This window comes from Haemaphysalis longicornis, unplaced genomic scaffold (genome assembly GCF_048455015.1).
Source record: "Haemaphysalis longicornis isolate Haplotype H1 unplaced genomic scaffold, Haemaphysalis longicornis Haplotype H1 scaffold_1, whole genome shotgun sequence".
Taxonomy (NCBI): Eukaryota; Metazoa; Arthropoda; class Arachnida; order Ixodida; family Ixodidae; genus Haemaphysalis; species Haemaphysalis longicornis.
The window spans coordinates 333,114,359-333,141,533 of NW_027526203.1; positions in this window are offsets into that span (position 1 = coordinate 333,114,359).

Here is a 27,175-nt window from a genome sequence, read left to right on the forward strand (position 1 = left end):
CATAATGTTTCTTTAATGTGGAGCATAATGAAGTGCCAAGCAACGTAAAACTTATTGTACAGCTGGCGTAAAAAGTAATTGAAACACGATCTCATAAATTTACAGGAATTTCTTCTTCTGGAAACTGCCTGGGTCCATTAGGGTGCGTTTAAAGGAGTCCTCCTTAATAGAAAAAGTTTCCTGTAAAGTGATAATGGCTGTAACAAATCCTTGTTACAATTACTTATGATGGTACCTGTACATCAAGTATTGTGAATGGGTTGTCAATGGTCGCAATGCATTCACTAGGTCCACCTTTAGGAGGAACTAAGATGCTGAAGTGGCATTGGGGATCCCACCCGGAGGCCTTGGGTTCACTTCTCCTTCAGCCCAACTTCTTTTTCAACTGCATTGTTTCACTTTTATTCTCTTTGCGCTGTCAGCCATTTTAGGAGCTGTTAAGCTGCTACAGATGCCAGATAAAGGCTTTTCTGCTCAATGGGCCATTCGTTGCTTTCGCCATAAAGCAGGCGTGAAAGGCATTTACGTTTTGCACTGAAGAAGGCAGCAGTCGCATGGTCACTTAGCCGCTTCAAATTCTTTTTTATTTCCTGCTGGTTTTCCGCAGGAGCTGCACCCATCAGCCATCGTGGAGCTCTAAACATATGTCTCGGTTATGTACCTCATGAGAAGAACAGCAGTAAGGCCAGCTGCGCTCAAATTTTTCACAACATAAAAACACTGTTGTCTACAGTAGTACATATAAGAGTAGTGACAACTACAGTGTTCTGTGTTCGTAGCAGCGACACACTGACGAAAACAGCTCATGAAAAGGGTTGTTAGAACAAACTGGAAAGGCGACCATAATGGGCAGCCAGACATGATGTAAATGAGGGAACACAAGAGCAGCGCTGTCCTGTCTAACTCTCGTTCTTTTTTGTGCCGTGTTTTTGCGCGCTGGATTGTCAATGACGTTATGTGCAATGCAGTGGAAAGTGTGAGATTGTGTAGCTAGCAACCGTGACGCAATAGAACATGCAACGAGAAGTTGCATATTCGTATCAGTGTACAAGCTGTTTGCTTGTAAGATATCACAACAGTTGTGATTAGCTAGTGCCTTGGCTGTAATCTCATTTTTGGCAGGGAACTCGCCATGCATGGATGCCTTGTAATCACAAACTGTCCTCACCCCTAACTGTTCTCGCCCACATTGAGGTTCGAATGATAAAATTAGATTGAAACTGTACCCGATCCACTAAAACATGGATAAATTTACCTACCATAAAATCCCGAGAGATGCCCCACCCCCAAAAGATAACCCAGCCCTGTTTTTGGCACGATTTTCCATTTTTTCAAAAACACCGAAAGATAACCCACCCCTGCCAATAGCATCATCCCAGCCGGGGATGACGCCCGCGGAAACGAGGTTATCTTGGGCGGCCGTGAGCGGCCGTGAGTGAGGAAGTTGTCGCCCGCTCCTTGAAACGGTGCGGTATATCAACAGCCCTCGATTGATCAGAAGGCGGAGAGCTTCATGAGCGGCTCGCTTCGGCGACCCCTACTTCTGCTGCCCTGCCAACCACGTCGAACTCCATGCGTGAGGAGGTGGTCGACCTTTTGTTTGACAGTGAAAGCGACTGTTCATTCGACGGTTTTGACGACGAATGAATACAGTGCTAATAAACGCGCGTTCGTTCTTTGGCTGCGATCCATTTCTCAACTTTTTTGTTACTGCACACCGAAAGTTAGCCCATGTCATATTTTCACTTGATTTGCTCTCGATCTTAGGTGGGCTATCTCTCGGGATTTTACGGTATATGCCACTGTTTTCTGACATATTTCAACAGCTGTAACATATGTTAATACAGTGTGTTGCAACGATAAATTGGCGTCTTAAAATTTTTTCTGGGCTAACTATGCACTCTTTCATTTGTACTCAAACTTTACTTGAAGGTCGCATTTTGTGGTCTCTCTTGTTTGATATCAAGAACAGCAACAGAAATTTTCTGCCAATTTAGAAATGGCATAAGAACTATTTCCACCTATTGGAGAGCCAGCATTGATCTTGGAAAAATGGCTACCTAAGGATGGTGGCGCCACCTGAAGTATCCAAGATGAAACGTGATGACAGCTGACGGCAGCTGTCACCGTCATTGGCCAGTCCACCCTAGTGGGGATGTTGTTAGGCATCTTTCAGAGGATGTTATGTTAACATAAAGCATAACTACGTGCCAAGCAGCGCCAGACTCGTTGTTCATGGAGCTGCGTGTTGCGTCAGGCCGCCACATACCCGCATCAGCACTGCTTATGCGCCATTCGTCGCCGTAGTGCCGTACAACCACAAGTTTCTGTGGATGTTGCATGATTGCATCACTGGCGTATCACGTACCTGCATGACATCACGAATGAAAGGAAAGATTTAGTGGGAATATACTTTACCATTGGCCTAATTGCTACTTTTGTAATTAGGCCTCAGTATATGTCTCTAATACCTGTGCTACACAGCCATTTCAAAAGCCTTCCAAAAGCCATTGAACCAATTGTATATCGAGTGCCCCTTTGTAAATACATAGGGCACACTGTCAGTGAGCAATCAACTGCCAATTAAAAGTTGCCGTGCCGCACAGGCATAACTTACCTATGTTTCCTCATCGAAGGCCATGGCACATTCACTGTCCATATTTAGTCAGCTACTAAGAATTAGGTCCACCATTAGTTAGCTAAAAAAAGTGAAGGACCTGTGAACTAGATAAATTGCTCAGAAAATTGCTCAGACAATTCAAACCGGAAGAATGAATGCACAAGGAAACAGTCGCACATACGGTATGCTGACGCTGCAAAAGCAGCTGGAAAGTATGCCTAACCATAAGTGCCACATGTAGGCGTTGGACACAACAGCCCAAAAGGGCAAATGTTTTTCGTGTACGGTTTCCTGAAATGAAACTGGAACGCATTATTTTGTTCAGCCGACTATCAGGTCCGTCCTCTCTTGTACTTAAATGACCAAACGCAGACGCCTATGAACTATTACCACGCCATGATTGCTCCCTTGTACAGTACATTGGTGCCTGGCCGTCGGTCCGTCTGCTTTTCGCACCTTTCACTTCTCCGTGAAGACGCCGTTGCCGCATGGGTCCCATTAGTGGCAAATTGCGTTTGTACACTATAGCAACAGCAATGCTCTCCTCCGCTTATCCCCGAAATCAATGATGAGGAGAGGAGCTCGAAACGGTGGTAGAAAAGAAAGAAAAATTGATTCGGAGTGCCCAAGGAAGAGCTAATGGACTACAGTGTCAGTGTTGCTGAACTTTCAACTTCCCAGTTCTGCTGTGTTAAAGTGAGCTTGAATACAATTGCAAGGGCTGACGATTCAGAAGTGATGGCTGCATTTGTCGCATGAAGACCCGTTTATTTTTAACAGGTATATATATATAGCTCCAGCAAGCCCTCTTCAATGCAAGTGGAGCAGTGAAACAACTTGCACTTTGACAGCCCTGAGCGGTTCATCGCTGGGCACGACCATCTCTTCCACTTGTGACAAAATATTTGAAATTTCAGTTGCTGTGTTTTTGTTCACGTGGCGTTCACATCTGTGGATAATTATGACGGATAACTAAAGCATATAGTCGGCTTGAAATTTGGGTCCACACGCCTGCTTGCCCGGAAGGCCTCATTCCTTCTAGAATTTCCACTTATGCATACGGTGCTAGTTCATGTGCGGAAACTGCATGGTGTTACAGTGGCGAAGGTGTCCCAGAACTGACCTCTGTCAATGCTGTGGTTGCGTGATGGGTGAGCGGCTTGCAGGGTAGTTGCCTCCATTCGGAACGATGATGCAGAGCCAATGGGCAAAATTTACCTTGCTTAATTAATGCATGGCGAGAAGAGAATAATGATGATACAGGAGCCGCACTCTGGCATGCGGCTCCTGTACGGGCAGAGCAACGCTCTGCGGCTGGGCGCTCGTGGAAAGCCCCCTTTACAACCAGGAGTCCCAACCATCAAAAGGATCAAAAGGAGTTTGCGCACGGCACCGAATAGTACAAATACACAAAGCACTTTTCATGGGTCCCGTGCTAGGGGCCGGCGTAAGCTGAAAAGGAGAGAGGGGTGAGGAAGAAGGGGTCCAACGAACGCCAGTCAAACACACAAACAGAAGCACTTCTGCAGAGCCGGAAAGGCGATGAGTCAGACGCAGCCGCCGTCAACGGCCGCTCGGGCAAGCCCCCTGGACCCCTGCGTGCATGAGCGCTGCAAGTGTCTTTCTCTCCCGGCAGCAACGCTATGCGGGAAAGCGTCTCGGCAAGCTGTGAGTTGCTCACGGTGTAAGAAATGGTGTCAACACACGTGTCAACACACGTGTCAACACACGCACACAAACAGAGACGATTTGTAACAGCTTCTCCGCCCAGGGATGGAGATCCGAATGGACAAGGGTCATTAATCATTGTCCGGAGGGATGCCCTTGAAGAGATGCTCGTCAAACGCTCACCTCTAGACCTTGGTTTATCGACGTTGTGCTGTTCTCACAGGCGACTCGGCTGAAGACACCGTGTTGTAGCTTCATCGGGTTGGTCACTAGATGAAGAGTTCCCCTGGAACAGCTCTGGCTTGGTCAGGCAAGCGGCAGAACAGCACCGAAAACACAACCGCATCGCCTGCAAGCGCGGAGGCAAATCCACACTGAAGCTTTACCAGGTGTTTATTGCGACACATATACGCAATTAACTATAACTACACTAGTTACATTTTATCCCAGCGGTACTTTAACCAAGCGCACAAACTTGAAAGGCCGGCATTTCGCGTCAATGGAAATGTTCAACACAAAAATAAACTCAAAGGCGAAACCTGATTCAGGAAGAACAAAGCAATAGAGAAAGTCCGGCGTTCAGAGGCCACTTCTCGTTTCCAGCTGCGACTTGCATGTGCTCTCGGCATCGCCCTGATTCCCCTTTGAAGGCAGATGCGACCGCGTGAGAGGACAGTGGTCAATTTCCGCGACAAGTGTCGAGCGCGCTGAGAGGCGGGCCCGATTTTCCAGCGCTCGAACAAGGTGCGCGCATTCGAAGCGCCGTTCTCTGTGTGCCAAGCGGTCTCATAGCTTTACGGCTTTACGCCTCGGCGTGCCCACACTGAGACTCTCGCCGCAAGTATGTCCGAAGTTCTCTTTTCTGCAGTCATCCCTCGTGACACTAACCTCTGTAAGCAAAACACACTGACAGTCTGCGCGCTTTTACCTGTTGCACATGTTCGTGCGTCGCGTCCAAACAAGCCGATGCATCAGCGATCTTTGGAAGGAACACACTGACAGTCTGCGCGCTTTTACCTGTTGCACTTGTTCGTGCGTCGTCCAAACGGGCCGATGCATAAGCGATTTTTGGAGGGAACACACTGACAGTCTGCGCGCTTTTACCTGTTGCACATGTTCGTGCGTCGCGTCCAAACAAGCCGATGCAGCAGCGATCTTTGGAGGGCGCACACTGACAGTCTGCGCGCTTTTACCTGTTGCACATGTTCGTGCGTCGCGTCCAAACAAGCCGATGCATCAGCGATCTTTGGAGGGAACACACTGACATGTAGTCTGCGCGCTTTTACCTGTTGCACATGTTCGTGCGTCGCTCAAACGGGCCGATGCATCAGCGGTCTTTGGAGGGAACACACTGACAGTCTGCGCGCTTTTACCTGTTGCACATGTTCTTGCGTTGCCCAAACGGGCCGGTGCATCAGCGATCTTTGGAGGGAACACACTGACAGTCTGCGCGCTTTTACCTGTTGCACATGTTCGTGCGTCGCCCAAACGGGCCGATGCATCAGCGATCTTTGGAGGGAACACACTGGCAGTCTGCACACTTTTACCTGTGGCACATGTGTCAGCTCCACCCCTGTTTCTCTGAGTGCCGAGATAGCATTTCTTGATAAGGATCTTGAATGTAACTCTCAGGGTCTTGGATTGCGGCGGACTTTCTTGTTTCGTTCTCCTTTTTAAATGCAGAGCATTTCTTTAACTCACGATGTCACCCGGCGTTGGCGTGCCTCGGCGTCCGCAACAGCCGTTCCAGGTGCGCCCTCTCCCCCCCTCCTCCTCTCCCGCATCACGCTACCCTCCTCGCTCTCAACAACAGGTCCGCACCCCTCCCCCTACACTATATAAAAAAATAATACTTACCGGCGCCTGGTTTCGATCCCACGACCCTGCGGGCGGAACGCAAGGTACGTACATGGTGCTCTACACACTGCGCCACAAAGCCGACACAGAATGGAAGGCTACGAACACGCCTTATATCCTTGACTCATTCAAACTACGTCAAGAAGCTGCTGATACAACGCATTCACTACCTGTGGGCGGAACGCGAGGTAATGGTGCTCTTCCCACTGCGCCACAAAACCGACACAGAATGAAAGGCTACGAACGCGCCTTATATCCTTGACTCATTCAAACTACGTCAAGAAGCTGCTGATACAACGCATTCACTACCACCAACTCCCCAAACACTAAACGTTAACGCAATACACCCACCCCCTATGCGACGCATTTACTCGAGTCCCCCTCGCGGGGAGATGGGCCCTTTTTTTAGCTGTACAGGCGTAGTATTGCAATGCCTTGATTGCCGTATCGTCTTCCCACTGTTATTCATATCTAGCCCTCTGGCTTTTTTTTTTTTTTTTTTGCACGTGCGTAGTATGCACCTTTTTCGGTCTTATGCGTATTTAAATGATCCTGTACTTTTCTGTTAGTCTGCTCCTCTAATGCTCCTCTGTTAGTCTGCCGCATGTCTGCCTAATTTCTTGTTGTGGTCATGTATACTGCCGTATGCTATCAATGTGTATACTCCCAGGGAAAGAAATTTGGCACCTTATTAAACACCTCGAAAGAAAACTTAGGTTGGCCCAACAGGCCGTGAAAAGGAGAAAGATGGTAAGTAACGCTTAGAGACAGGAAATGAGCGGCTTGGATTAGGGAGTGAACTCGGGTTGAATACATCCTGGCTCAAATTATGTAGAAATAGCGGGTTTGGGCTGGGCATGTAATGCCGAGAACTGACAATTGATGCGCTACAAGGTAACAGAATGGCTACTGAGAGACAGGACTGGGATAATTAAGATAGTTCGGTGGCAAAGGATGCATTCGGACAGCGCAGGATAGGAACAGTTGGAAGTCGATGGAAGAAGCCTCCGTCCTGCAGTTAATTGTTGTTGTTGTTCCTGGCGATTCCTGCAGTTAACCTAAAATATGCTCCTGACGACGACGGCAATGATAGTGATGGTGACGATGACTATGATTACTGTACTCTTTTCTGTCTGTTTTCTGAGGCGGGATCTAATACTTCTGCAGCCACTGCTGCGTCATCGCACACATCTGACGTTACTGCTCACGACGTCAACGCCGATTACATCACTCTGGAATGGTAATGATATTGCTCATAATAATCATCATCATCAGCCTACTCAGGTCTTCTGCAGGACGAAGGCCTCTCCTATTGACCTTCAACCGCTCCTGTCCTGCGCTGCTCGAGTCCACAGTTTACCCCCGAATTTTTTATTTCATCCCTCCATCAGATTAATGGTCTTCCCTTTCTTCTTTACCCATCTCTTGGTGTCCACTGGGTTACCCTAATTGTCCACCGGTTGTCGGTTCGTCTCACGATATGGCAGGCCCAAGTCCATTTCTTTTCTTTATTTGAACTATGATGTCTTCTACTCCAGTTTGTTCTCTGGTCCAGGTAGCACGTTTCTTGTTCCTGAGTGTTATACCTAACATTATACGTTCCAAGGCCGTTGAGCCGACCTGAGCTTGTTTTATAGTTGTTTAAGGAGCCATGAAGAGAAAAAAAAAGTTTGTTTTATTCGAAAGATTAGGTGTTTCATAGTACCCCAAGCGCTTTCCCGGAAGCAAATGATGCTTTATTCACTGAGAAATAAGGCAATTTAAGCCAAAATATTAAATCTCCCGCTAAAATTACACATTCCGTGACGTGAACCATGGCGTCATACGAGCCGGTTCATGAAACAGATACTTAGTATGTCGACTCCATATAGCACCCACACGCGGGAGTCGACCGAGACGGCGGCCATTTTAAAACTACTAGTAAAACCTAGTGCACCCGCAGCCCTAGTCATGGAATCGCCTGATCCGGAGAACAAAACTCTCGCCGAGGAGCTCGGGCTTGCATTTAACAACCTCACACCACAAAAACGCTCAATGCTTCTAAGTGCACGAGCGGCAAGAGTTGTGGGATACGCGGTGGACGGGAAAGCGACCATTCCGCGATAGCCACAACAGACGAACGCCCTGCCGTCGGCACCGCTGCCTCGTCAGCCCCGTCGCGACGGACGAATACAGACTGGTACGTATGTGTCGTATTTTTATTACGGTTAATAATAGTTCAATTTCAGTAGCAGTATCGCTTATGCCAGTTGGCCGGTGTCGTGTATGGAAAGCCGTTCGCGCGAGCTCTCTGCTTCGACCAGAAAGATACGAGCGTCAATGCGCGGTGTTTACGGCATTTTTTTCCCCCAAGGTCAGAGCGCTTTTACGGCGATTTGACGAAGTCGGCGACGAGCGCCAGCATGTCCCAGGAGTGAGCTAACGTAAGGGTCCCTGCCGTAATCACTTTCTCGGAAATGAAGCGAGCACACTCGTACTTCCTTTAGCTCTCTTTCTCCTCCGTTTGCAAAGTTCACAAAACGTAGCCACTTGCTTCGCCGAGGTTCGTCGTTGGGCAGCACATGAATGGAGATCTCCTCACCGGGGATGTCGCACTCCCTCGACGATTTGCCCGTACTACGTGGGCATTTCAAAACATAGCAACGAAATTTCATTGTAAATTTGTACTCGAACAAACTGAAGTTTTCAGTGGTTGTAAACTGGAAACGAGCTCCTAACAATAGCAGCAAGCCAAAACCATTCTGAAACTGCGACTACTGTCACTATCTCGTCGCTGCTTGCTGTTCCTTACTCCCCTCGTTTCTATTTTTACCTTTGCTGGTTGGCGATATGACGGCCAACCTCCTGTGAAGGGATTACGATACCAAGCAAGGTCGCGGCTGTGCGTGCTGGGACGGTTCGTTGGCCCCTAAGAGCCTCGAACCCGAAAATTCGTCTGCGCGACGGCGAGATGTCGAGCTCGGCCGGCGGTAGTTTCGTACGCATTGGCGCACACGCTTGCATGTTCGTTCGGAACTTCAACCGTTTACTCCACCGTTCTTTGTTATAAAAAGAATGTGCAGTATGTTTCACGGGCATTTAGCTCGCTATGCAAACTGTAAGCCCTGCCTAACATGCGTTTGCTTTTGCCGGCCTCCGCCAATCGCAGAACATTCTCGAGTGACATCATAGGTTCTGTTGCGGAAAATGAGCTGGTGGGTCGCATGGTCATTTCCTTTTTTCCTAATTATGTAGCTTATTTGAGCGAAGTTTGCGTTATAAGTGGTGTCGTTATGGTTGTAACGAGGCAATCTTTCGAATGAACCAAACTTGTGTTTTCTCTTCATGGCTCCTTTAGTAAGGCGCCAAGTTTCAGTTCCGTATGTCATCACCGGCAGTATTCACTGGTTGCAGAGTTTTCTTTTGAGTGACAGAGGTAGCTTACTTTTCACTATTTGGGAGTTCTTGCCGAGTGCTCCACAGCCCATACCTATTCTTCGCCGGAGTTCTCTCTCGTGGTTGGGGTTAGCACTAACCAGCTGTCCGAGGTAGTTGTACTATTTTACTTCTTCTAGCGTTTCGTTTCCAAAGCTGAAAATGACATTTTTGGAATGCTTATTGCTCATTACTTTCGATTTATTCATATTTACTTTTAGCACCACGGCCGTGCCTTCTGATTGTAGTTCCTGAAGCATTTTTTGCAAATGTTTTGCGGTCTCACTCAGTAATACTATGTCGTCCGCAAACCTCAAATGGCTGAAGTATTCTCCGTTTATCCTTAATCCTATGTTTTCCCGATCAAGCTTTCTATATACCTCCTGCAGACATGCTGTGAATAGTTTTGGAGAGATGGTATCTCCCTGTCTTACTCCGTTTGGAATCGGAAATTTATCGCTGTGCTTGTGGAGGGTTATCCTGCCCGTGAATTCCATATACACATATATGTCTTCTAGAAGACCTATGTAGGTTTCCTCTATTCCCTGGCTTTTTAGTGCTTCTAAAACGGCTGCAGTGAGTACGTAATCAAACGCTTTCTCGTAATGTATAAATACCATGTAAAGGGGTTTAGTGTGCTCTGCGGATTTTTCCATCGCTTGATTGACAACATGAATGTGAACCATGGTTGAGTACTTTTCCTAAACCCAGCCATCTCTCTGGATTGTTGGAACTCCAGGCTGTAACCTATGCGGGTAACTATAACTTTGGTAAACAGCTTGTAAACAACTGAGAGTAGGATGCTGGGCCTGTAATTCTTGAGGTCCTCGGGATCTCCCTTCTTATTAATCAGAATAATGTTGGCGTTTTTCCAGGTTATAGGCACTTTTTGAGTCTTCAAGCATTCCGAAAATAGTACAGCAAGCTTTTCGGGTACAATATCTACTTCTTCCTTCGAAAGATGTACGGTTATGCCGTCGTCACCTGCAGCTTTCCCTATTTTCATGTCTTTGAGAGCCTTTTTAACTTCCTCTTCAGTTACTAGTGGGACATCGCAAGTTGAGCTTGTACTCTCAGTTGTCTCCCCTGGTCTAACGTCGCTGTTATACAGCCTGGTGTGGAATCGTTCTGCTACATTTATTATCTCGCCCAAACTGTGCGTAATGTTTCCCTGCTCATCTCTCAGTGCGTACATCCTGTCTTTGCCGACGGCTAGCTTTCTCTTAGTGGGCTTCAAGCTTCCCCCTATTTGCAGCGTTTCCTCGATCACTGCCATGTTATATTCACGAATGTCGTTTGTTTTACTTCTGTTAATCAGTTATGACAGCTCGGCTAATTCAATCCGATTCACCGTACTTGACACTTTCATATTCTTACGTTTGGCAATTCGTTCCTTCGTTTTCTTAGTTTTCCAGTTTGTTCCATACATGTTGCCACCCTTACAGCTACTGCTGATTCATTGAGTGCCTATGTGAGGCTGTCATTTAGCCTGTCTACACTGACATCGTTCTGCTCGTTCAAAAGCAGGAATTTGTTTTGAAGAGTTATTTTAAACTCCTGCAATCTGGCTCTAACTGATTCCATGCGGGGAGTAAAGATGGTTGTGGTTCGTTTCCCCGAAGTCCGGTGTCGATCACGAACCCAATCGCCCGGGCTCCAGTTGATTTGGCAGGAGGCTGGCAGGGCGATGGTGTTGAAGATCTTGGAGACGGCGGTCGAATTGACGAACTCGAGGCGTTGTGGTTGATTAAGTGAAGCGAAAGTTTATATACAGCTATTTACAGTAGGATAACTGGGTACATGAGTAATGAAAAGAAAAACTTCGAACTTCAGCTAGACGCTAGCTCCGAGTACGCACAAATCACTAGCTCCTCAACTTCGTCTAACTCTCCTATTCTCGGAGCGTACACAAACCGCTCGAGAAACCACGGCCGAGACTATGTCTCGCCGCAAGATCCGTCTAGTTGCCCGGTACGGCGTTGTACCCTAAACCTCCGACGCGATCTTAACCTCTAACCTAGGGGGCTCACAAATCCCAACCTAGCTTCAACGGTCGAGACTCCTTGTCCCGCCGGGAACTGCCCAGCTCGGCGCTCAGACAAGAACGATTTCTAACGGCCAAGTTCGGCCTTATAACACCTCGAGATCACACTCTCTCGGGAACGCCCCTGTAGCTTTCGTACACGCGTGAGGGAGTGCCCAAATTCACGTAGACAGCTGTCACTCAGCATGCCACGGAATATTCAATGAGGCGCAGCCATCTTTGGGTCAACGGACCGCTCGCGGGCCAGCAGGCGCGTACGACCCCGAGGGGTGAGGGCGAAGGGCGCGACTGTGCGTCGTGCTGACCGGGCGCGTTAACAATGGAGGCTAGCGCGGTGCTCGTCCCGACACCTCCCCGGCGATTCTCGCAATCCGGCGGCGCCGTCTGCGTTTTCAATGGGGGATTATCCCCGTGGTATTCGGTCAGCCAGACAATCCGTCTCCCGTGCGCGCCGTGACGAATTGGCGACGGCTGCGGCGTAGAGTCAACAGTGCTGAGCCCCCAGACAGAGTGGCGGGTTCTCACGCGCAGCCCGGGCGCCTGGCCGCTGATCTCATAAGTGGACCTTACACGTGTTTTCTTAGTTTTCACAAGTTTCGTTCTTTCTATTCTTAGATTCAGCCTTAGCTTGCATCTAACCATCCTGTGATCGCTGCTCCGAATGTGATACTTCTCACCTCTACGTCTTGCACGATACTCGGGTTGTCACGTAGAATGAAGTCAATTTCGTTTTTGGTTGTATACCATCGGGGCTTTTCCATGCCCATTTGCTATTCTTTGGTTTGTAGAAGAATGTGTTCATCAACCTCAGGTTGTTTCTCTCAGCAAATCCAACCAGTGTATCTCCTCGACTGCTGCGATTGTCTATTCCGAATTTTCCCACTGATCTTTCTTCCATTTGCTTCTAACCGACCTTTCTGTTAGTCTCCCATCACAATAATTGCGTTGTTGCCTTCTTCATTGCTGATTCGACGTCCTCGTAGAAGCTATCTACGGCTTCATCATCATAGCTGGTTGTTGGCGCATAGGCCTGTACTATATCTTTAACCTGTACCGGTTGTTTAGCTTAATCATGCTTAATCACAACAGCCGCGACTCTGTCGCTTTTGCTGAAAAACCCCTCCACGCTTTCTGCTATTTCTCTGTGGATTAAAAATCCCACCCCGTGTTGTTTCTTCTCTCGGGGTCCACTGAAGCATAGAATATGTCCGCTAAATAGCTCCATGAAGCGTTGTGCTGTCCTTCTAACTTCGCTTAACCCTATAATATCCCACTTAATGTTCGAGAGCTCCTCTAGTAGTGCAGCTAAGCTTCCCTCACAAGACAAGGTGCGTGTGTTGAACGTTGCCAGGATCAATTTCCAAAATGAGCAAATGAAAATTGGCCATGATGCTTGAAGTTAAAACAGTAACTCCTTCATTTCTCCATGGACGTCCGCAATGAGGTGGGGGAAGAATCAATGGGTGTAGCTTGCCCCCCCCCCCCCCCCCCCCCACCCTCACACACAGATGATTTCAGTCCAGGGTGAGGGTGTTAAGAACGCGAGTATTTTTACGGAGCGAGAGAGATAACTCTTAAATGGGAACCGGTGGAGAGGTCAGCTTTGCTAGCTGACCTGATACCTGACTTTCTAGCTGACCCTGATATCCAGCCTCAAATTTACCCGCTTTTAATTTCGACACTGAGTACTTTTATTCTATTCGTGCCATCGGCCATTTCACCTGCCATCTCTTAGTTACTACAGATTGGTATTAACTAAAATCTCTATTTGATTTCTTCCGCGTACTCTGACAAATTAATAGGTTCCGAGACCCCGTGCTTGGGTGAGTATAGACACATTTCGATGAGTGAGGAAGCCATGCCCTAGGTTTTCGAAGTTATATTGAGAATAACTTGTTTCCTCCTCGTACGCGTCGGCATGGGTGTTTTGTGCTTTATCGCATTTCGGCTCGGGGGATCTTTTGGTGCAGCCCAGTGTATATTCCCCTGTTCACTGCTGACGTCATGTACTGGAATAGCACTGAGCGTCAACTTCACCTTGCGGTACTGCGCACGTGCACCGCCAAGAGCGCTTGCCCGTGTTGGCCGAGGGTAAAAGGCAAACTGCCCACCCGCAGCTCACGTCCATGGGTCGACAGCGGCAGGCTGTCGACCTGCTTGCCGCTGTCGAAAAATTTGATAAAGTGGGGACATTATCAATCCGACTCGAAGGCGGAGAAGCTAGGACGTCTTTCATTAGACCCTCGAACGAAACTTCCTCTCGACGAGCGACAGAAGGCGAGCGGTACGGAAACTGGCGAGTAACGGGGGGGCTGAAAAGAGAGCTATTAGCCAGCGCGATTACAACGCGTTGGAGTTGTGTGCAATGAAAATGGGGGTGGAAAGGAGAGACTTCTGCTGATTCATTACTGAACTCTGCGCCACACGTTACAAATAGGATATTGATTGCGTTTTTTTTAAATCAAAACTGAGAAAAAAATTCTTCTTTAAAATTCGATTTGAACTGGTTATTCATGGGTAGCAAGGCACAGCCAGCAAATCGACTTAGGTTCGGCCGGAGGTTAGCATCTTCAGGAGTGACGGGCAATAATAAAGTCGTAGTAACGATTTGTATGACCATCGAGCGCAATTACATAGCTGTCGTATGGTAGGGCCATCACTGCTTATACAGTTTTCCGTAAAGTAAGCGCGAGGTATTGGGCTGAAGCGAGAGGAAGGTTACAAACAAGGGCACCGAATGGTAAGATGACATAAATTTTACTAATAGGGTTAGTAGACTTCCAGGATCCAAATGTTCATTTAGAGAATACCGAACTGCAAATTGATTTTACAAATAAACACTGAAAAAGGCGGATTTTCCAAAATACAAACCGGAAGCGCTGTACCCGGAACCTTGAAAGTACACTTGCAAGTCCCCTTCTCTAGCCTGAGCCCATCTTCTCTTCCAACCTAGCAGGTGCTTTATTTATTTTTCACTAAGGGTCTTGCGTTCCTCGAAGAGTGGGTCACTCAAGAGCGCGCCTTACCTCCGTGCGCGCAGTGCACTTGCACGTATCTACTAATGATTTCACGCACCGCCCTCTTTGATGTTAGAGAGCGTATACCCTGGTATTTTCAGCCCTCATGAGAGGGAACTTTTATTATTTCCCGTCGACTTGGCCGCATTAACACGAAATAACCCTTTGCGCGTTTTCCTCGGGGGAATTTGGGCGTGGCAAGTATAGTTCTTTCGCTCGCGCCCATCTCGTGTGTCCACCTTGAGGGTCGACCAGAAGGATGTTCCACAGACACAGCTCCTCCCGTGGTAGTGGGGCAATGCCAGCACTGCGCTGCAGGTACCACGCGGAATCGCGGTCTCAGACCGTAAGCCGAGATGGGAGGGGGGGGGGGGGGGCAATATTTATTACCGCAGCTCCTTTGGTGCACCCTTATTGGCCAGAAAGGCTGTAAAAATCTTGTCACGTGGCCCACACCTTTAAAAACTGTTGTGACAGAAAAAGGGTGGCAGGATGAAGAAAGGGTGTTCTTGTGAACACTCTATAAGCGTGTGAGGCGGCCTTACACCCTATAATACGGGTGTGTAACTGTGCCTACACCCTAACGTAAGGAGGTGGTGCAGCACAGATACCGGGTAATGCACCCAACATGTACAGTAGTCCCAACCTTGACGGACTTATGCCAGTGCTTGGCAGCGGTGACGTAACAAAGAAAAAGGGCGCAATGATTGAGTGAAAAATTAGGAGCCATTCCACTCTGCGGATGTGGATGGACAGCCAAGCTATATAAAATTCTCATCACACACACGTTAGAGAACGTGCACGTATTTATTTTTCTCGTGATTTGGCATTGGTAGGGACAGTGGCTTTGTGGTTACTTGATGAAACTTAGAATGACTGGAATTTTATCTTAGCAGACAAACATGGGGCTGTCTGTCTCCCTCCAGTAAAAGCCCGTGTATTGGCAGCAAACGGGAATTCTGTAGAGTTTAAAACTTCACTGTGAACTAATTATGAAAAGTAATGATGATGATGGTTGGATGTTAATGGCGCAAGGTCAACTGGGGCAAACAGCGCCAAATCAGGGGTCATGTACGAGGGATGAAGACGTAAACACTAAAATCGCTCAACAAGAACAAAAGTAAAATCAGTAAAAGAAAATGAGGATGGCTGCTGTAGAAGGCCAGGTTGTTATTATGCGTGGTATGATATTAGGTCTAAAAATTTTACTTCTGGTCAACATTTAAAAGCACGCTTGAAACAGAACATGGGATCGTTAGACAGGAAAACGCTGGGTGTAGTGGGATGTATAGTCTGTATGGTTGTGGGGAGTGTTTGCGTCGTGTTGTGTCAAGTGCCTTGCATTTAAAGGGACACTGAAGTGATTTGTAAACATTGCGGGATTACTAGCGCAAATTGTAGTTCGGAGTCCGCAGGCCTTGTTTCGACCACTCTGGCCGCGTTTACGCGAATTTATTTAGTAGAAAAATCAATTCGAAAATGCTGTCCTCCTCTCTTTACGCTCGCCCATTTTCTGTGGCGTTTTCGTGTGACGTCAGGAGGGGATGAGCTGGCAATTGGCTGCGCTACTGCACGGTCATAGCCTCCTTTATACGGTTCGCCGACCAGCCGACCTACCGATCGAGTCAGTCGGCCCAGCGTTTCGTCCGCCGGCCGCCGACGGGTCGTCGCTATTCGCTCGCTCAATTTAAACTAAGCCACAACACCTTTGTGAATGAAATAATGTGCCTTTCTTTACTTTGTTAGTTTGTACACTGTGTCAAAGTCAGTGTCCGGGTCGCTCCACACAAGCGCTGCACAAGTGCACATGCGACGCTTCGCTGACTTTACGCTAGTAGGAAAATCTAAGGCCAATTGAAGGCGGGAGAACAGTCAGCGAAGTCAATATAGGTACTATGAAAATAAAATCAACTGAGACTTTTACCGTACAGCGCAAAACTAGGGAGCAGGAAGCATTTTTTGCGCTGGGTAAACAAGCACAGCGGTCAGCAGCACGACCGCACATCTGCGAACGCTTTTCCGTCAAAGAAATGCAATTGCTAGACGTGAGATATTGTGGAAGTTTGAGGGACGCTTACTGCAGGAGCGCTATACAACAAATAGTCACATAAAGTACTTGAAATGCTTAAAATAAATAAAAGTGTAAACTGATTATTCATTATAGACCTTATATATCCTGCCCGGTCAGTGCCGGTTTGTGGCCACGCTGCTCCCGGTGCCGGCGTTTCGGCCACTCGGAAGCGCAGTGCGTTCGCACTTACGCGGCGGTCACGGGGCCTGTGCAACGCGAGGAACTTGACGAGCACCTCATGGACGTGGTCGAGGCGGAAGCGGCCGCGGAAGGCACGGGACACCAATCGACAGCGGAGGAGACTACAAGCACAACGGACTTCTCTCAGAGCTCGGAGCCTAGGACGCAGGAGGAAGCCGCACCGGCGTCTCAGCCACCAACGGGGGACGCCGAGCAACCGGCCGCAGCGGCGTCTCAGCCAGCAACGGGGGACGCCGAGCACCAGCCCGCGGATACGCTAGGTGGTACAGGAGGCACAGTCAAGCGCAGCCTTGACAAGTCGGGTGAAGGGAGCGGCCACGAAACCACAACCAGCAGCGAGGAGCCGCCACTGAAAACGAACCAGGGGCGACGGCTGTTATCCAAGCCTCGAACGAACGTCCATCGCGGTCGGGGGCCTCCATAGACGCAGCCGGTGCAGCAACTTACGCCAGATGCTTTGGCACCGTTTAAGAACGCGTAGCGTAGTCCTCACGTGTCAGGTAAGCACCATGCGCCCGGTCTGTACGTAGCCTTCATAAGTGAACGGTAATGAGTGGGTCCCTGAGCGTAGCAACATTAAATGTCCGGGGGCTGTCGACACGTCGAAAGCAAAGTCAGGTTTACCGTCTGGTAACAGAGCAGGACATTGACGTTGTAGCCGTTCAGGAGACGAAAGTCGAGGGGGAGGAGGAGACCGAGGCCATGGTGCGTCGTTTCACGTCGAGGTACTATGCTTGCGTAAGTCATGCTGTGGGGATCTCCGCGGGATGTGTATTGTTGCTGAAGAAACTGCCGGGTCTGGTTGTGGAGGGTGTGACGTCGTGTCGTTCGGGCAGGCTTGTTGTGTGTGATTACAGCCTTGATAATGTGAACTTTCGAATTGTCTGTGTATACGCTCCAAATGCTGTAATAGAGAGGGAAAAATTTTTTGGGACTCTCAGGCAACACGTCGATACAGACAGAATGCTCATTATAACAGGTGATTTCAACTGCGTACTTTCTGGCCGGGATAAAACAAGTAACAACGCGTATAGAAATGCTAGTACTAATTTGTTATCCGAAATTGTTGCGGATTATAGACTCGTTGATGTCGGGCAATGTCTAGACGGGGAAAAAGACGTCCGATTCACCCACTTTCAAGGTTTCAGCCACGCGAGGCTGGATAGGATTTACGTTTCGCTGGATTTAATACAGAAATGCCAAAGCTATGATGTGCACGCGGTTTGCTTTTCCGATCATTGTTTGGTTAAGTGCAGGATTGGGGGCAAGAAAGAAGAGTCCCCCTTTACATGGGACCTATGGAAATTAAACTCTAAACTTTTGGAGGACGAAACATTTACGACGTTTGTTAGAAAGAAAACTGCCGAACTAGATGGAACACATAGTGACATCGGGGCGCTGTGGGAGTTAAGCAAGCAAGAGATAAAAATAAAAGCCATACAACGGTGTAGCTGTATTAAATATGAAGAAACCAAAAAGGAAAGAATGCTTAGAAACATCCTACAAAAATTAACGTTAGAGGAGGGCAGAATGCCCGGGGTGTTTAAGGACGACATAGCACAGATAAAGCATAAGCTTGAACTTATTGACGAAGAACGCTATCGCGGTGCCCTAGTACGCGCGAGAGCAGAGCAATGGGCAGTAGGTGAGGCGCCCACAAAGCGTGCGCTCGGAATAGAAAAAGCACATGCACGACGCAATCAGATCAAGGAGATAACTTACATGGGTAAAGTAACGAGTGAAAAAAGCGAAATCGATAATGCTTTTTATGAGTATTACCAAGCACTGTTCGCTCTTAAGGCGGTGGACGCAGAAAGCTTCAAGCGGGATTTCATAGACGGGCTGCCTCGTTTGGAAGACGAAATGAAGGACTGGCTTGAACGACCTATTTCGGAAGACGAAGTGAAATGTGCTATTGAAAGCCTGAACCCGGGAAAGTCGCCGGGGCCGGATGGGTTAAGCGCTGCTTTTTATAAGATGTTTAAATATGAAATGGTACCTGTGCTAACGAAGCTGTTTAATGCAGCGTATGATCTTAAAACACTGCCCCCATCATATTCCACGTCCCACACAGTCCTCATTCCTAAGACAGATGAAGCGGAGAAACTTAAATTTGTCAAGTCGTACCGGCCAATATCATTAACAAACGTCGACTACAAAATCTTTATGAAAGTTCTGGCACAAAGGCTTCAAAGTGTTGTCCAACAAATAGTAGGGCCACATCAGACGTGCGGAATTAAGGGTCGCAATATTTTTACAAATATCCATAAAGCAAGGTGTGTCCTTGAGTGCTGCGACGCCCTGCACACGGGAGTGGCAGTCCTGCAGATTGATTTGGAAAAAGCGTTTGATTGTGTGTCACACGAGATATTGTTTTGTATTTTGGACCATGTGAACGTTGGGTTTGTAATTAAAGAGGGCGTCGCCCTGGCGTACCGCAATTGCACTACGCGGCTGATCGTGAACAAAAAGTTGGGAGCCCCAATTGAAGTGCAGCGTTCGGTGCGCCAGGGCTGCCCCCTCAGCCCCCTATTGTTTTGCATATACATCGAAGCCCTGTGTATGAGTATAATCAGAAATAGTGCCATCGAAGGCTTCCGACTGCATGAGTCGGGAGTTAAACTTTTGGCTTACGCAGACGACGTGGCCGTTTTTTGTATGAACGAAGAAAGCGTTCAGTTGGTAGTTGACACGGTCAAAAAGTTTGGCATGGTGACGGGTAGCTTTGTGAACTGGGCAAAGTGCTTAGGATTTTGGCATGGGGAATGGTCATTAACACCGCCAACCTTCGCTAATATTAGTTGGGTCACCACTCCAGTGAAGTACTTGGGCGTTGAACTGGAATATTACAGGGATAGTGAACCATACTGGCGTAGCCAGACAATGGCGTTGAGGGAGAAGGCCGAGAAATGGAAGGGGGCAAGGTTGTCAATTTTTGCAAGGGCCACGGCATGTAACTTATTCTTTGTAGCGAAGATTTGGTATATCATGCATGTACTGCATTGTTCGCGAATCAACGTCCAAAGGCTTCACCGGGTATTTGCGGTGTTCGTTTGGGGCTCAACATGGGAGAGGTGCAGCAGAACAAACCTGTTTCGGAGAGTCCGAAATGGTGGCTTGGGGCTGGCGCACCTTTATGTGCGACAGCTGGTAAACCGGTTTTTGTTTTGGCGAGATGTTCGTGACCCGTTCTTGCAGAGTGTCATGCAAGTACGGCTGGCGCGTGCTATGCCGGAATATGTAGTATCAACATGGTGCATGCCAGGTGGCGTGTATGGGTATTTTAAGGAAATAGTTATGACGGCCCGTTTTCTATTCGCACGTTTTTCTGGCGAGTACCTGTCCTGTGTGACACGCAAAAAACTGTATAAGGACATTTGCGATGTTGTTTTCCCCGTCCCTATGTATAGATATAATTACCGTGCTGGGCCAGGCCAAAATGTGCTAAAGCGCGTCAAAAGAATGGAGGTTCACTCTGGTGTGAAAACCTTTTTCTTCAAATTACACACAGGCACCTTGTCTGTTGGAACCTGGATGCAGGATAGAGGGATATCTGTGCCATGGGGAACTCAGTGTTCAATTTGTAAACAACCAGAAACGATAGAGCACGTTTTTCTGCATTGTTGGGCTGCGGTATTTTTGTGGGATGTCCTCCAGAGGACCCTTCATAAAGACTTCCCGCTGAGCCCCCATGGCATACGCTATCTAGCGGTCGAAAACGAGGAGGGGACGCCCTTGGACCTCGTTATGTTGGTGGCCTTGCATAGCATATGGCGCTCGCGCATGGCCTGGCTCCACGGTGATGTGGACGCCCGCCCTACGCGGCAATGTTTTCGTGAGTCTATATCCCAGTACGTAGAAGTCCAGAAGCGCAAGGCATACACTCCTGAGTGGCTGTCAAGGATAGAACCCTTGACTATGCTTAGGGAATTTTAGAGAGACACCAGCCTTCATATAGGTTGGTGGCTTGTCGCTCGAGTTGCTCATGTGAATAAGTTTGTTTTGTGTTTCTGTGTTGTGTCGAAGACCGGCATTAAAGAAAAAAAAAAAAAAGGTTTGTGGCCTAGTGGGTTGAGGCGCTGGGATTACTGTTTTGAAAGTCGCAGGTTCGAATCCCCGAGAGTACATGTTTTTTTAAGTTGATTTTTTTGTATGTGGCCGATGTTTTCTGGACTGAGTTCACCCTTTTTGGGCCGTAACGTTCACTGCTCCACGAGCGAGATCGCAGAACGCGCGCATACTGGCAATGACGCGCTAGCGAGTTCTCGTTGGCGTGCTGTTGCCGCAAGCACCGACTGCTTGCGGGCAGTGGGCCCAGGCCTCAATCAGCACACCCTTGGCCTGGTGCGAACTAGCTTTTTACGAACAGACATGAGTGAGGCAAGCTCCGAATATGCGGGAAAAGCGCATGGCATTTGAGAGTCTGCGGTGACGCGGAGGGCGTTCATCCACTGCGTAGGCCTCGTCTAGTGATTTCTACAATTCCAAGCCGCCCTGGGAGGTTTATCTTAGACATTTGACAGCCGACAACATGGCAGAAGCGCGGTACGGCGATTACTGAGATATCGAGAATGGCCATCCAACAACGCCATCGGATGTCAAGCATGTTGTTTTACAGAACCGAAACCGAAACCGAAACTTGTTTGATTGCTAACCTTGGGCATCGTCCAATCACGGTGCCCCCCCTCCTGACGTCACAGCCTTTAGTTGGTGCGGCCGCCGCAAACCGCGCATGGTAGTTTTTCTTCTTTCGCGCTTTGTAAAATAATTACCGATTTGTCAACCGGATAAACGATGAATAGTGTGTTAATTTGAGCCAGTCTACACAGTGCAAGCAAAAACGGGAGCTTGACAATTAGGGATAGGCCCTCTCCGCACCCGCTGCACATGGGTCTTGGGGATCCATTGAGGAGGTGAGAGTGTGTTACATGTGTGTGGCACCCGTCGCGGTGGCTCAGTGGCTAGGGCGTTGCGCTGCTGAGCACGAGGTCGCGGGTTCGATTCCCGGCCGCGGCGGCCGCTTTTCTGATGGAGGCGAAAAGCAAAAACGCCCGTGTGTACGAGATTTCGGCGCACGTTAAAGATCCCCAGGTGGTCAAAATTAATCCGGAGCCCTCCACTACGGCGCGCCTCATCGCCTGCGTTGCGTCGGCGCGTTAAACCATACAATCATTCATTCATACATGTGTGTGGCCTATCCGTAACCTTGCTGAGGCCACTTCGGTGTGCCTGTTGTATGAGTCAGTAATGCATCGTAGAGCACTGCACGGGCCTGATTTTAAGGCCTGAGCCCGGTCCGAGCCCGCTTTGTGAAGCCAGAGCCCGACCCGGGCCCGTAACACCGAGTCCGGGCCCGGCCCGGGCCCGGGCATTCATAAGTGAGCCTAGCCCGGGCCCGGCCCCGGCCCGTCGTCTCAAGCCCAGGCCCAGGCCGGGCCCGGAGGGAGGGTTCGCGTGTGACCAGGCCCGGTCTTGGACGCTGAAGAAAATTTGTTGATTATATTTGGTCCAGTGTCTTCCTAGCGTGAAATCAGACGGAGCATCTAGTCTGTACAAGCCCGTCCTGAATTGAAACTAAAAAAAATAAGGGTTTAAAAGTGCACGTATTTTAGCTTACAGCGTCTGCAGATCCCGCCACATCGGCGTAATAATAGCTCGTATTCTTACAAGAGAGAAACCATCACCTTTGATGACCAGACTCTTGGCAACTTCACGTGGTTGTCTCGGTCACAAGTTGGTATTGCTGAAATTTCTTGCTCCCCATTTGAATCCACGAGTATGTGCGTGCGTTGAAATATTTTCTCTGCAGTGGTTGTTGAGCGGTGGCGCTTCTCTAGCACGCGAGTTTGATTTCGAGCCATGGGTTCGACATCTAAAACACACGTACAGACATAGGTGCACAGCTCCAGGCATTCCTTGTAACCGTATCTTTGATATGTTATACACCAAAATATAAAATCTTGATGCAGTACATGAAATGTCATTAAAATTACAGTATAGTGACTATCAGACCTAGCAAAACACGTTTTTAAGACAATGTGTACAATTAACATCAAGAAGCGCGTAAAAGTAAACTCTGAATATTCATTTTTATGCTCTTTTCTACACATCACGTCGGAACTGTTAACGGCCGGGCCTATGAATTCAAGCCTGAGCCCGGGCCGGGCCCATGGCGTCGAGCCCGAGCCCGGCCCGGGTCCGCCGATAATCGACTTCGCGCGCGGGCTTTCGGGCCGGCCCGGGCCCGTGCAGTGCTCTAATGCATCGTACCGAGAGTGGTTTTATTACGTGTAGTTCGTTGTCTGTCAGTTCCCTCCAGTCAGTTTGGCATGTTTTACGGAGTTGTTTTGTGATGTGCGGCTTGAGGTCTTTGTAAGGTAGTGTTGTCATGGCGACTGTGTTCCGGAATGCAGCGGTGGCTGTTATTTCATCCGCAGCTCATTTCCGGCAATTCCAGAGTGGCCTGGCACCCAACACACTGTCACTTCATGGTTTTATGAATAGGATAACATTATTGTTCTGAAAACAAGATTAACGATGCGGTTTTTTGATGACTTTCTGGATGACAATATATGCAGAACGCTCAGCGAATCGGTATAAATGATGGATTTAGGAATATGACGCTCAACTTTGTGACTTATAACAAGAAAAATGTCATATGCTTCTGCCGAAAAATGCTGGTGTTTACATTCATGGTTCGGCATGCATTAAAGTTGGGTCCGCAGTGAAAGTCTTAGAAACATTCCTGAAAAACTCTGCAGCCACACATTTATCCTGGAGATACATGAAGTGCTGCAAAATCCCAGTTTGTGGCATCCTGTTTTTATTGAATTTTGAAAAGGAAAAGTCACACGATACAGGGCGAAGGTGCCGTGGTGCTATAAGATCAGTGTGAGATGATTTGAAGGTGTCTAAAGAGGAGACCTCATGAATAGTCACTTCGTCCCTCACTCTCTGTGAGAAGAGAACAGAAATTGATGGGCAATTTAAAAAGAGCTGGGTTGTGGATGTATCATTAAAAACAGGTTTAAAGCAATGGTTATCCAATGATGAGGTTTTGGAGGCATATAAAAGGTCCACATAAGTTCGCTGGTGCGCTAAGCACCATTTGTCGCACTCTGCATAAAGACTCAGGGCAGGACTAGTTCGGAATGCGCTACACGAGAGGCCAAGCCTCAAGTGCAGCACTGGGTCAAGCATTTTTAGCGCTGTTTTCATGGCTGACCCATACACAACACTTCTGTAGTCCAACCGAGACCCTGCGAAAGCGTATACAAGCGCAGCAGGAGCTGTTTGTCTGCCCCGTATGATTGGTGAGGTAGTACTTTCAGTATATTCATTGTTTGTGAAGGAAAGTTTGACATCCACCTGAATGCAGCCATACGGCTACAAAGGAAAGCTATACAGCTTTCTCAGAAACTTCGCAGTTGAAGAAAAATTCGTCCTGGACCAGGACGAATTTTTCTTTCCTTCACAGAAACTTACTCCACCTTGGGGATTTCCCCTAAATCTGGTCGATATTCATTGTTTTTAGACATTTTTGTTTGAATTATTTGATGGGAGGGATGAATGTGAGTTTTTCGTCCGACACCACACTCAAAAACTCGTCTTCCTTTTTCACAGGAATCGAGTCATCATTGAGTTTTATGTCAGGATCGGGCTGGATTCCATGCCTCTGTGAGAATACAACACAGGTACTTTTTGCAGGATTAAGTTTCAAACCGTTTTCGTCTGCCCAGCGTGAAAGTTTGTTTACCCCAAGCTGGACCTGACGTTCACATATGCACATGTTGCATGATTTAAAATATTTTTAATTAAAAAATAGAAAAAAGATTTTAAAAACTTTTAATTAAAACGAATTAAAAATTATGAAAAGTAGAAGAAACTCGCCGTATTGATAGTCTTCTTAGCAGCTAATGGTCAGATGTTTTGTTGCAGGATAATTTTGAAAAAAGGGTTACAGCCGTTTTTTGTAACCACACCCCTCCTGTAGGTGGTGGTGGTGAAAACATTTATTGTACTCATTGGTTGGTCGCATAGTAGGTGTTCATGTTTTGATAGCAGACGGGAATTCTGTAACATTTAAAGCTGCACTGTGAACTAATTGGGACAAGTAAATGAAACTCATCGCAGTCATAGAGTCGTCTTAGCGGCAAATGTTTATATTGTGTTTTAAAGTTGTGATAAAACATGAGTTACAGCCATTTTCTGCTGGGCATTCACGGTAAAGTTCCGAATGCAAAAAAAAAATAAATGATGTACTCGCATCGTGGCCGCGTTTCGAAGAAGTTATATGCTACTGGGAAACCCGTCATGTTCGTTGAAAAAGAAGCGTGTTCACTGTTCCCTTGATTACACGCAATGCAATACAATAGAAAAGTAAAATTAGGCGTCGGCGGAAGAGCGGATGACCGTCGAGCTTCAGAAACTTATCAGTATCTTGAATGATAAAATTGTCAAGTCAAGGCTTCGCTTCTTCTCCGTAACACTGCCTTCAACTATGAACAGTCAACCGCACAAATTTTGGCGCTACTTATCCTAAGAACACCTGGCTTATTCACAACTTACATTTGCAAATGAAGTCATCAGTGAACTTGACGTCATCGCTAAAGTATTAAATATGTCCTCTCAATTTTTCTTCACACGTGTATATTCTGAAGAAATACTCCCACCGTGTTCTGGAAATTACATAGCTTGTAACTGAGGAAAAGAAGTCACCGGGCCCCTATAACCTATCAAGCACCTTTCTTAAAAGATATGCTGTTTGGTTTAGCAAATACTTGTTTAACTGGTACACGGTATCCTTAGAAACATTGTCGATACCTGACGACTGGCGGTGGGCAAAAGTTATTCGGATACGGAAATCCGGCTCCAGACTCGAGGCTAGCAATTACTGTCCGTGTTCATCGGCCAACACATGCTGTACGACATTAGAGCACACCAATTTTAAAGCCATCATAACATATTTAGAAAGGAATAACAGTCTTCAACATGTTTCAGATCAGGTCTATAAACCATATACAGCTTGCAGAGATAACTAGTGGTATTGCTAACGGGAATGATGATATATAAAGGGCCAATAGATGCGACCTTTCTGTGAGCATAGCTTTTACAACAAAAAATTCGCTAAACTTTGCCTACGCCCTTGAAAATTACCAAATCTGTAAGAGTAATCACGTAAAATATTTGAGAGTAACGTTTACATTTACCGTTAGCTGGGAGCCGTGTATTAATCTCACATGCTCTAAAGCACAAGGAAAGTTAACGATTTCGAGAAGAAAACAACGTCATGCACCTTCTGAAGCGAAACTTCAAAGCCGTTATAAGGCTTGCCCCGGAATATGTGGGTATCGTCTGGGATCCATATCAACAATATCTTGTTAAGAAAATCGAATTCAAAATTTGGCAGCTGGGTTTGTTGTTTCGCAATAATCAAGACATAACAGCGTCCCAAACCTAATGACCAAAGCCCAGCTCCCCTCACTCGCACACTGCAGAATAATATCTAACATCCAAACTACAATTTTAATACCTTCTTTATTATAGACATTATGATATTCCACGAAAAGAGTACCTCTTCGAGCCTTTTAAGCACTCGCGGAGAGCCAACCCCGACAAAGTTCTTCGACAACCGGGCCATTAGCCACGACAACGCCCATAGGCACTCTGTTTTTCCCTTTCCCATTTCTTACCTAAACCGATTACCGGCAAGTGCGCGCAGTCAACTGCGAAGCTGTGAAATCATTTACCAATCATATTCAGGATTCGAAATTTGTATGCGTGTGTATACGGCACATGTGGTATTTACTTCTGAAGAGAAGAAATCCAGCTGTTAACTTTTTCGCCTTACTATTTTTTTGTGCTTCCTTTCGATTTAATAATGTCGCGGTTATCTGAATGCTTTGTTCCATATGAACGCGTATCCTACGTGAACCTGCTGCATGTGCTATTCGAGTGTGTTTTTTGTACCACTCCGGCCTGCACCACCAAGGTCTGCAGTATATTCAAATAAAATAAATTGAGCTTTGCCGCCAGGCGTTTCTGTTCGCGCGCAGAAAATATTTGCGGAATCCTGTCTGCTTTAGAAGCATTTACTCCTAGGTCTCGTCAATGATCCCCCGAACCGAGCCGGTAAAGTTTCGTACCCGCGGTCCGTATAAAAAGTTGGAAATATTCTGGGGGTACCGCCAGGGGCGGGCGACAAGGAGTACAAGTGTTCGTTTGTTGCTGGTTCCCAGCGGAGAAACGACAAGCTTGCGAAAGCACGATAAAAATCAGTTTTG